Source organism: Oncorhynchus kisutch, linkage group LG29 (genome assembly GCF_002021735.2).
Source record: "Oncorhynchus kisutch isolate 150728-3 linkage group LG29, Okis_V2, whole genome shotgun sequence".
In the NCBI taxonomy this organism is placed as follows: Eukaryota; Metazoa; Chordata; class Actinopteri; order Salmoniformes; family Salmonidae; genus Oncorhynchus; species Oncorhynchus kisutch.
The window spans coordinates 33,844,939-33,856,010 of record NC_034202.2 but is presented as its reverse complement, the minus strand read 5'-3'; positions in this window follow the sequence as shown (position 1 = coordinate 33,856,010).

Below are 11,072 nucleotides of genomic sequence, written 5' to 3'. Positions count from 1 at the left end.
TATCAGTGCTTTATCAGTTATATTGGCACTATTATCCATGCTAATATGATGTGTTAGTTAGAGCATGCATGTAAATGGATATATGTTTCTGTGTGCATCTTAAGAGTGTGTGTACATGTGTCTGTGTGTGCTTGTGTGTATGTCTTTGTTGTGCAGTGAATGCAGAACAACAAGCCGGCAGCAAAACCCAACAGGAGAAAAGCCAAAAACCCAGCTATCTTGAAGGACTGCGGTATGAAATGATTTGCATAAGCTTCCTTTCATCTGAAAGCTGGGGAGAAGTTTATGAACCCCTTTATTTTGCTGTGCCAAAGACCTCTTTTTGCTAGAATACAATTGTTTCCTAGCTAAATGATTAAACCGTTTTCTGTGGCACACTAACTGAAGCAAAGTGAGTCACACTGTGGCTCCTGGGGCTGATTTATATGAAATTCCCAGCATCTCACAGTCCTGCTCAATGAGAAGTCCAGGCCCATTTGTCATTGTGGCTGGCCAATGAAACGGCAAAGAACCTTAACCAGTCTGCTGGACCTGCTCATTAGATTCACCCCTACGCTATCGACACACACACGCACACAAGCGCACACACACGCATACTTCAAAATCTTTCCAAGAAATGTATAGCTCTACTCCACAAAGTATGTTATGGTTTTTGGCACATAAAAACCACTGACAATTCTTGATGAGGAAGTGCTTGTGTTATCCTTTGTGCTTTCTTGTTACATGAATGTGGCTGTACATACCTTGCCTAACATGCACCTTGAGGTAGTCAGCGCGCGTGTGTGTGTCTGAATGTGATTATCCCCTTTATTGGGTCAATACCCTACAGTACATGATCATTCAACCCTCAGAAATCATGTGTACCAACCATGCTTATGTGTACCAATGTCAAAAGCAAAAAACTGAAGTTTGAGAGGATTTAAACGGACAACTCTGCATCCCCCCCGAGTCAACAGAGCATGACGCCCCCTGAAGGCCCCATGTATGGATGAAAAGCCTAAGAGAAAGAGAGAAATATAAAAAAAGACAGAAAGAGGAAGAGAGTAAAAATGGTGAGTGCTCCTAGAGGTGGCCGTTCAGGCAAACCCTATGGACCAGGTCCCCAGGCTGGGCTATGACGTTGTGGATGTGCAGCTTGATGTGCCATTTGCTGTAGGGGTGCCCACAGACTCTTAGCTCTAAACCAATAACTCTTCTCGTTTAATGCTCACAGCTACACTCCATCTCCCCCCCACCCAAAATCCTTTTAGGTGATTGTGACAGAGGCTGTACTGGTCTGGTGGTTTCATATCAATACAGGACCTCACAGAGCTGACATTAATGTGATGAGCGTATCCAAGCCCTGTGTGTGCCTCCCTTCTGATGATGACATGGGGGTCCTGATGCTGACCCTCCCTGTCAGCCTCTTCCTGCCTGCTACCAAGCAGCGCTGCTCGGGTTCCAGTCTGAGGAGGAGGAGGTGGACTACATACAGACCTTATTAGGCTGATTACTGCCAAGAAAACACCATGCCAGTCTTACCGTGTTAGCTCGCAGGTGGACATGAGCTGTCAAAGCAGCCAAACATACTGTACGCTCAGTGGTGGCTGCTGAGGGAACGGCTCATAATAATGTCCGGAACAGAGCAAATGTAATAGTATCAAACACCTGGAAGCCATGTGTTTGATGTATTTGATACCATTCCACTGATTCCACTCCAGTCTTTACGAGCCCGTCCATCCCAATTGAGGTGCCACCAACCTCCTGTGGTACAGCTGCACTGACTACAACAAATGTTCAGAGGAGATGAAGTGCGGCGAAGGAGGCGAGACTGAATCCATCCTACTTTTCTGGGTTTGTCAAGCAGGCCAAGATGGCCTGATGTGGTGGGAAGGGCTGGAGGGAGAGGGAAGAGCCATAGCACACTGCCCCAACACCAACCTGTGTCACGCCCTGACCATAGTTTGCTTTGTATGTTTATATGTTTTGGTTGGTCAGGGTGTGATCTGAGTGGGCATTCTATGTTGTATGTCTAGTTTGTCTGTTTCTGTGTTTGGCCTGATATGGTTCTCAGTCAGAGGCAGGTGTTAGTCATTGTCTCTGATTGGGAACCATATTTAGGTAGCCTGTTTTGTCATTGTGGGTTGTGGGTGATTGTCTATGTGTAGTGTTTGTGTCAGCACGATTGTTCATTAGCGTCACGGTGTTGTTTTGTAGTGTTCAGTTTTCCCATTAAAATGACGAACACTTACCACGCCGCCTCTTGGTCCTCCTCTCTATCTCCAGACGACAACCTGATTCAGCACCCTACTGCCCACTCTGCTGTGGGGCAGCTCCATTTCAAAGGACAGCATTGTAATGCACAGGGTAGCCACTCATGTATTGTATATGCATACACTTACAGTGAGTCCCGTGCCAGCCTATATGGCCCTGCTAGAATTCAGTTTGTACAGATTCTCACTTTATAAACCTCATCGATCTCTGTCAACTCAGGCTATTTTATGTCCATTAAATAAGGTATAAAAATGTACCAACTCAATTTCAACCAGATGTCAAATTGGTGCCTGACATTTATTTAATTGAGTCATCTGGATAAGAGGGGAGAAACAAGTCTCAAAAAATATATCAATATCTATTTGTACACCTGAGAAAGCAAGTGAGAGATTGGCTCATGTAAACAGAGACAAATGTACAGCATTAGATTCAGAAATTACAACAATTACCGCAGCAGATTAAGCTACCCATCAGTCCAAACGTTACACAATGACATCAGGCCAGTCAGTGGTTGTAGTCTACACTCTTAGAATAAAAAGTGCTATCTAGAACCTAAAAGGGTTCTTCGGCTGTCCCCAAAGGAGAACCATTTGAAGAACTATATTTGGTTCCAGGTATAACCCTTTTGGTTTCCATAACGAACCCTTTCCACAGAGGGTTCTACATGGAACCCGAAAGGGTTTTTACTGGGAGCCAAAAAGGGTTCTCCTATGGGGACAGCCGAAGAACCCTTTTGGAACACTTTTACTAAGAGTGTGCGTTATAAAAACATTTAGAACAACTTTTCTTGCTCCTGGTCCTGGGAGCCCCCCTGGGTGCACATTTTTGTTTTTCCCTTAGCACTACACACCTGATTCAAACAATCAAAGCTATATGGTGAGTTGATCATTTGAATCATGTGCACCTCTTTTGGTCCCCAGGACCAGAATGAATAAACACTGCTTTGAAGAATGTTACTTTATTTCCTTCACTCTACTATATTGCTGTAATGTTTCTGCTGTGAACTGCAGACAATATGAGTTTACCCATAAATCATGTTTGCATGAACTGAATCTGCAACAAGAGGGCAGACAATATGTATGAAATAAATATTGAATAAGGTGGGGAAAAACACAATGAAATATGGGCAGAGAGGACAACTGGGATTGTAGGGTAAATTAATGTATGCGTCACTGTTATCTGTTAAATGGGGTGCTTTTGAGGAAAGAACATATGTAGGTATTGTTATGCAATTCCCCAGACATTCAAAAGTAATTATGGTTGCAAATAATGTTCTCACTAGTGATGGGAGAAATCTGAAACATCTGAATAAAAGAGAAAATGCAAGCAAGCACTTCACTAACAATCAAATAATGCCAGGGACATACTGTACAAGCTATATGTCAACTTGTGACACCATACCAGCAAGGAACTAGAGGAAAATAGAATAACATTTCATTTGAACCTGCTGTCATACCTACATAACCCTGACATATACAGTAGGACTGACATGTAGAAAAAAGTCCCCAAAAATGTATGCACTCACTAGTGTATTTGTATTTGTATTTATTAATGGATCCCCATTAGCTGTTGCCAAGGCAGCTACTCTTCCTGGGGTCCAGAAAAGTGAAGGCAGTTGTATAATTGTAAAAACATTACAATATATTCACAACAGATTTCACAACACATGAAGTGTGTGCCCTCAAGCCGCTACTCTACTACCACATATCTACAATGGTGTAAGGTGCTCTGGATGAGAGTGTCTGCTAAATTACTCATATGAGGAATCATTCAACTGATGTCAGCTCAATACTGTATGACAATGGCATGAGATTGGGAAGTGACAATGCTCTGTCATTTGTCATAAGCTAAAATCAGCTTTTATGACTCTGAATGACATCTGTTATGTCAGTCCAATGATAGGGTTATACACTGTAAAGCGTTAAAATAGAGCAGGGTTCTCCAACCCTGTTCCTGGAGAGCTACCATCCTGTAGGTTTTAACTCCAACCCTGTTCCTGGAGAGCTACCATCCTGTAGGTTTTCACTCGAACCCTGCTCCTGGAGAGCTACCATCCTGTAGGTTTTCACTCGAACCCTGCTCCTGGAGAGCTACCATCCTGTAGGTTTTCACTCGAACCCTGCTCCTGGAGAGCTACCATCCGGTAGGTTTTCACTCCAACCCTGTTCCTGGAGAGCTACCATCCTGTAGGTTTACACTCCAACTTTGTTCCTGGAGAACTACCATACCGTAGGTTTTCACTCCAACCCTGTTCCTGGAGAGCTACCATGATTCTAATAATTAGCCTGTTGATAAGATGAATCAGGTTAGTTACAACTGGGGTTGGAGTGAAAACCTACAGGAGGGTAGCTCTCCAGGAACAGGTTTGGAGAGCCCTGCAATAGAGTGTTCACATGGAGTCCAACTGAAAATAGCATTCTTGCAATTGTATGATCAAGGTCAAGTTAAGCTTGAACTCAACTAACAATCAAATTGACAGCATTTGGCTAACATCGGATTTAGTGATCATAATATAATAGCCATATCTAGATAAAACTAAGTTCCAAAGACTGGATCTACAATTGTGTATAAGCGATCATACAAGAAGGTTTGCAATGTTTCCTATGTCAAAGATGGTAAAAATATTTGTTGGTTTGATGTGTGTAATGAGGAACAACCTAACGCCGCATTTCAAGCATTTATGAAATGGCTTATTCCTGATACTGATAGGCATGTGCCCATCAATAAACTGACTGTTAGAACTACCAAATCCCCATGGATAGATGATGAATTGAAAAGCTGTATGGCTGAGGGGGATGAGGCAAAAGGAATAGCAAATAAGTCTGACAACACAACAGATTGGCAAACATACAGTCAATATAGAAATCACATCAACTAAACTCTACAAAAAGAAGAAGAAACTATAATATGGAACAAAGATAAATTATTTAAAGAATGATCGTAAAAAGCTTAGGAGTACCTTAATAAAGGAAAAGTTAAATTTTCCTTAAAATGATTTTCTAAGCAAAAAAGTCTAGGCAACTCAGCTCCATCCTTCAATAAGGCAGGTGGCTTGTTCATAAGAAAACCCTTTGATATTGCAAACCACATCAATAACGTTTTGTTGACAAGATTGGCAAACTTAGGCAAGACATGCAAACAAAAACTGCTGAGCGTTCATATCATGCATAACGGACCAAATAATGAAAGACAATCTCCTGTTTGTCATTACGCAGCGCAAGGGGGAAAAAGCAGCCTGTTCAGGGTAGTTAGGAACCAATATACACAGGCAGTTAGGAAAACAAAGGCTAGCTTTTTCATCCTGTAGCACAAACTCCAAAATGTTCTGGGACACTGTAAAGTCCATGGAGAATAAGAGCACCTCCTCCCAACTGCCCACTGCACTGAGGCTAGGAAACACTGTCACCACCGATACATCTACGATAATCGAGAATTCCAAAAAGCATTTTCTACGGCTGGCCATGCTTTCCACCTGGCTACCCCTACCCTGGTCAACAGCTCTGCACTCCCCACAGCAACTTGCCCAAATCCAGATAGATGATGTTCTGAAAGAGCTGCAAAATATGGACCTCTACAAATCAGGTGGGCTAGACAATCTGGACCCTCTCTATCTAAAATTATCGGTCGCCATTGCAACCCCTATTACTAGCTTGTTTAACCTCTCTTTGGTATCGTCTGAGATCCCCAAAGATTGGAAAGCTGCCACAGTCATCCGTCTCTTCAAAGGGGGAGACACTCTAGACCCAAACTGTTACAGACCTACATCTATCCTACCCTGCCTTTCCAAGGTCCTTGAAAGCCAAGTAAACAAACAGATCTCTGAACATTTTGAATACCACCGTACCTTCTCTGCAATGCAATCTGGTTTCCGAGCTGGTCATGGGTGCATCTCAGCCACGCTCAAGGTCCTATACATGTACGTTGCTGCTGGTGATTCTCTGATCCACCTCTACGCAGATGACACAATTCTGTATTTTTCTGGCCCTTCTTTGGAGACCGTGTTAACAAACCTCCAGAGGAGCTTCAATGCCATACAACTCTCCTTTCGTGGCCTCCAGCTGCTCTTAAATGCAAGTAAAACTAAATGCATGCTCTTCAACCGATCGCTGCCGGCACCTGCCTGCCCGTCTAGCTTCACTACCCGGGTTGGTTCTGACTTAGAATATGTGGACAACTACAAATACCTAGGTTCTGGTTAGACTGTAAACTCTCCTTCCAGACTCACGTTAAGCATCTGTCGTGTCTTTACTATCATTAACTGAAGACTGATATACTCTGCTTCCGATGATTCACCTTCCGCTTTGTTGGGGACTGTCACCCCTTACAATGACACTAATGGCGTCAGTCCAGCAACTGACCCAATGACTCCCACTGGTGAAACACTTTGCGATATCACAGACTGATATCCTCATCTCAGTTCGCAGGTACTGAAGAGGTTGCCACACGCGGACGCGGTAGTGACTGACATGCCTCTACAGCCACTGAGCGTTTTGAAGCACAAACACCAGGAGATTTGGTTGAAAGGTTACAGCCATTCTCATAACAATGCGGCCGCTGACAACTCGTACATGGGGTCCGACATTTGCGCCTCTGACACCAACACCACCCGCTGGTGGGGGGGGTCCGGAGACACAAAGGGGGGGAATAGTAGCCCAGACCCATGATGAGCCTTATCGAGGCCGGTGGGGGGGTCGAGACTACGGACAACACCGTACGAGGCCGCCAGAGCATAAATCAAATCTAGTTGTAAACTCCCCTATGAGAACACTCAGGAGCAGACAGGCCCCTAGACGTGGATTATCTTAGACCACATCTAAGATAGTACTGAGGTGTACCACACTGGTCGTAAAGGAAGTCCAGTGGACTTGTCCACCTCCAAAACAAATGGCAACAATAATCATTCCTTGCCATGTGTAGGTTCAACTACAATACAACTCGTAAAATGCTCCAATCATGTGTTCTGGTAGTATAATATTTCAGAATAAATCGGTAGGATAACTGGTCCCTTTAAGCACCAGTACCATTACTGGGCCTGTGAACATACCTGGTTGGTTTTCCAATCCATCAATGGGAGGGACAGTCAGTCTAGCTATAATCAGTAAGAAGGTTAGAGACCTAACCAATCAAATTACCCTTGACAATAGCGACATAGGAGTCACTCAGAGTGCAACACGTGGAAGGGAATCTCCAGTGCACTCTTCCAATGGTTAACACACACGTCACTAATAAATAGAATCCTCCATTCAGAAGGAAAATTATTCAAATCATTATCCACGATCACACCACGTACGACTGGTCTAATACTTAGAATACTTCCGTCGTGAGGTTAGCTCCTCCGTGAATAACATAGCTATGAAATAGACTTCATACCTATCACCAATAGTGGAAGACACAGTGACTTGTACTAAAAACTACTACAGACTCCCTCGACACCAATTCTAACTGACCTCCAGGCATTGATCTGAAAATTACCTGACTAAATCAGACTCATTCTGAACAAGATGTAATCTGCCAGGATACTTGGTTTTCTTCGCTAGACATGCGCGCTTGTGTAAGCATAAACACACATGCACAATGGAACATCCAATTAGGATTTATGCTAGAGAGTATACTGCGCATCAATGGTTTTCTTGCTGAGATGGCCGCAGTGCTTGCGGAAGTGTCCGAAGGGCAAGAGGATTCAATCTCAACTACCGTATTGCATGACTGCAAGGAGGAGGGAAGTTGCGTATTCACAGAGTCAGCTGGCTCAAAATCATGAAAAGAATGGTAATCAAGTTGGCTGATGGAATGTGTAGAGATATCGTAATATCTCCTTGGATCGGATTCTGCCCCAAGAGGTTTCTAAACATCTTTTTCCCAAGGGGTGCTTTCGACAGATACCCCTCGTGAATGACTGCGTTGCAGCTAGCGTTAGGGGAAGACAGTGTGGTCAGTGGAGAAGGCATTGTGGCCTGTGAACATACCTGGTTGGTTTTCCAATCCATCAATGGGAGTAACCGATCCATAAAGTCTGCTTCAAGTAGCAGTGTTACATTTTCGAGGCTGTTAACATACACAGGGTGAACAAGCGATACGTCCTTGAAGTGTAGTTTCAGCATGACTCTCAATGTGAGAGTGTCGCATCGTTCCACTTTTAACCAACTTGGCTTCAAAGCCATTTTGAGATCATCAAACAATGTTCGAGAGATGAGTGATATTGTCGCACCCGAATTAATTAGCGCATGACAAGTTAAGCAGTCTTCCAGGACTGTTTCCAGTTATGGCCGTTTCGATTCGTGGTTAGTGGGCATATTCCCCACAAAGTGGAGTGGTCGTTCGCAACGACGCGATGTGCCATTTCTGTTCAAGGTGGCAGCAGATTGCCTTTTCCGATTTTGAGTGGGCTTGGCTTTAACGAAGCGTTTGACCTTTTTTTTCGCAACGTTTGTATCAGAGTCTATAGACAAAGCCCGGGGGCTTGTTTCTTGATCATGCAGGCTCTGGATAGGGTCTTGAATGAGAGCGGGAGAAACTTGAACTTTAACGTCCTTGCTATGGGTGTTAATTCCTGTGGACCTGGTGCTTTACTTCTTCCCGTAGTGGATTTTCTGGAGAACATTGGTCTACGTTTTGATCGTCCTTCAACACTTTGATACCCTTGTGCTCTGACACTTTGTTTGGGTTGGGTGCAGGAACGTGCTGGGTGCAGCTATATCATGTTCTAAGCACGAAATAGGGTCCTCTCACCATGGAAAGGGTGGGTTTACTAGTGACGTCTCACATTAAACCATTCGGCATACTTTGCTAGCGTTATGTTGACCGGAGCGACACGGTACATAATACGGGTATGCCTGTAGTCTGTCCACACTGGTGTAGTGCGGTAGGCAGACAGAAATACTTTGGCTCAAACACCGAAGATCTATCCTCTAATTTCTAATCTTTCTGGTTCTAGAAGTTAATATTGACTGACAGAAATAGTACCGTTTGGCCTATCGGACTAAATCTGGAATTTATCACTAATTGCTCTTACGCTAAAGAATAGGCACTGTAGCCTCTTCAAATGGGAACACACATACAACCAATTTGAATGTATACAAAGCAGTCTGTTTGTACACTTCTGTTTGCACAATTGATATATAGAATTCCACAGCAAAGTCTAATTCTATATTAGATTCCTCACAGGGGGCACCATAAATGTTGTGTCTTTACTATTATTAATGATAGTTTTTTATCAAAGATTCTCTGTAATTAGTTATTACGCGTTTAGGCTGATTAATCATGTAACCGTAATTACAAGGAAGTCGGGGCACCAAGGAAAAATATTCAGATTACAAAGTTATAATTTCCTAAAATAACTTTTCAGATATTTTATCTTATCAATTAGTCTTCGAATTAATGAATTATTTACTTTACCTCACGTTAGTCTCATTCCAAACGTCGTAAATTGTTGGTTATCGCAACGAACCCAGTCTTCACTATGAGTCATCCATACATCAATTGTCTTAAATCATTTATTTATTACTAAGTAAGTAATTCACAGAAATGCATAAACATACAAACAAACAAGGTAAATGTGGTTATATGAAATGATAGGAGAATGTGCCCTAGTGGGCTAAACCGGCATGGTGGCTTGTTAGACAAAAGGGGAAGTGGGGGTCGACTAAGAAGTCACTACAGTGATAATTCTAACAATTGAAATGCTAATCCTTTACACATGAACGCTCACTCATTCGGGAACAATTGCAATCCATATATATATATTTACGCTCAGTGTGTCGTCTTGATCGCTGGTGAAAAGTTTGTGTCTTTCGTAGAATTGTCCGTCTCTCTCCCTCTCTCTCTCTGTCTTGGTTAGAGGGGATAGTTCAAAGTGACATTCATTATAGAATAGATGTTTTGGCGGTTGTCGTTCTTCGCGTTCAATGATACCAAATTCCTAGCTGCAGACTAGTAATTAATATCAAAGACTTGTTCTTATTCTGTCGGTATCGATAGTCTAAGAGTTTAACTTCTTGACGCTACCCATCCCTAAAGCGGGATAATTGTCATCAGCAACCGCTGAATAGCATAGTGCCACAGTCAAATAATATTACAAAAAATATTAATATTCATGAAATCACAAGTGCAATATTGCAAAACACAGCTTAGCCTTTTGTTAATCCACCTGTCGTCTCAGATTTTGAAATTATACTTTACAGCGAAAGCAATCCAAGCGTTTGTGTAAGTTTATCGATCGCATGACAAAACATTAAGTACACTTAGCATCAGGTAGCTTGGTCACGAAAATCAGAAAAGGAATCAAATGAATCGTTTACCTTTGATGATCTTCGGATGTTTTCACTCACGAGACTCCCAGTTACACAACAAATTTTCCTTTTGTTCCATAAAGATTATTTTTATATCCAAAATACCTGTTTGTTTGGCGCGTTAGGTTCAGAAATCCTCAGGAAAGAGCGGTCATAACAACGCAGACAAATTCCAAATAATATCCGTAATGTCCACAGAAACATGTCAAATGTTTTTTATTATCAATCCTTAGGTTGTTTTTAAAATATATAATCGATAAAATATCCACCGCAAATGTCTTATCAGTAGGAGAGGGAAAAACAATAGCTGTCCAAACTCTGTTACGCGAGCAAAACTCGTGTTTCAAAATGTAAAGCCTGAAACTATGTCTGAAGACTGTTGACACCTCGAGGAAGCGATAGGAAAAGGAATCTGGTTGATATCCCTTTAAATGGAGCAATGGGAGGATATGGAACATGGAGTTTTCAAAATAGAAGCAACTTCCTGGTTTGATTTTTCTCAGGGTTTCGCCTGCAATATCAGTTCTGTTA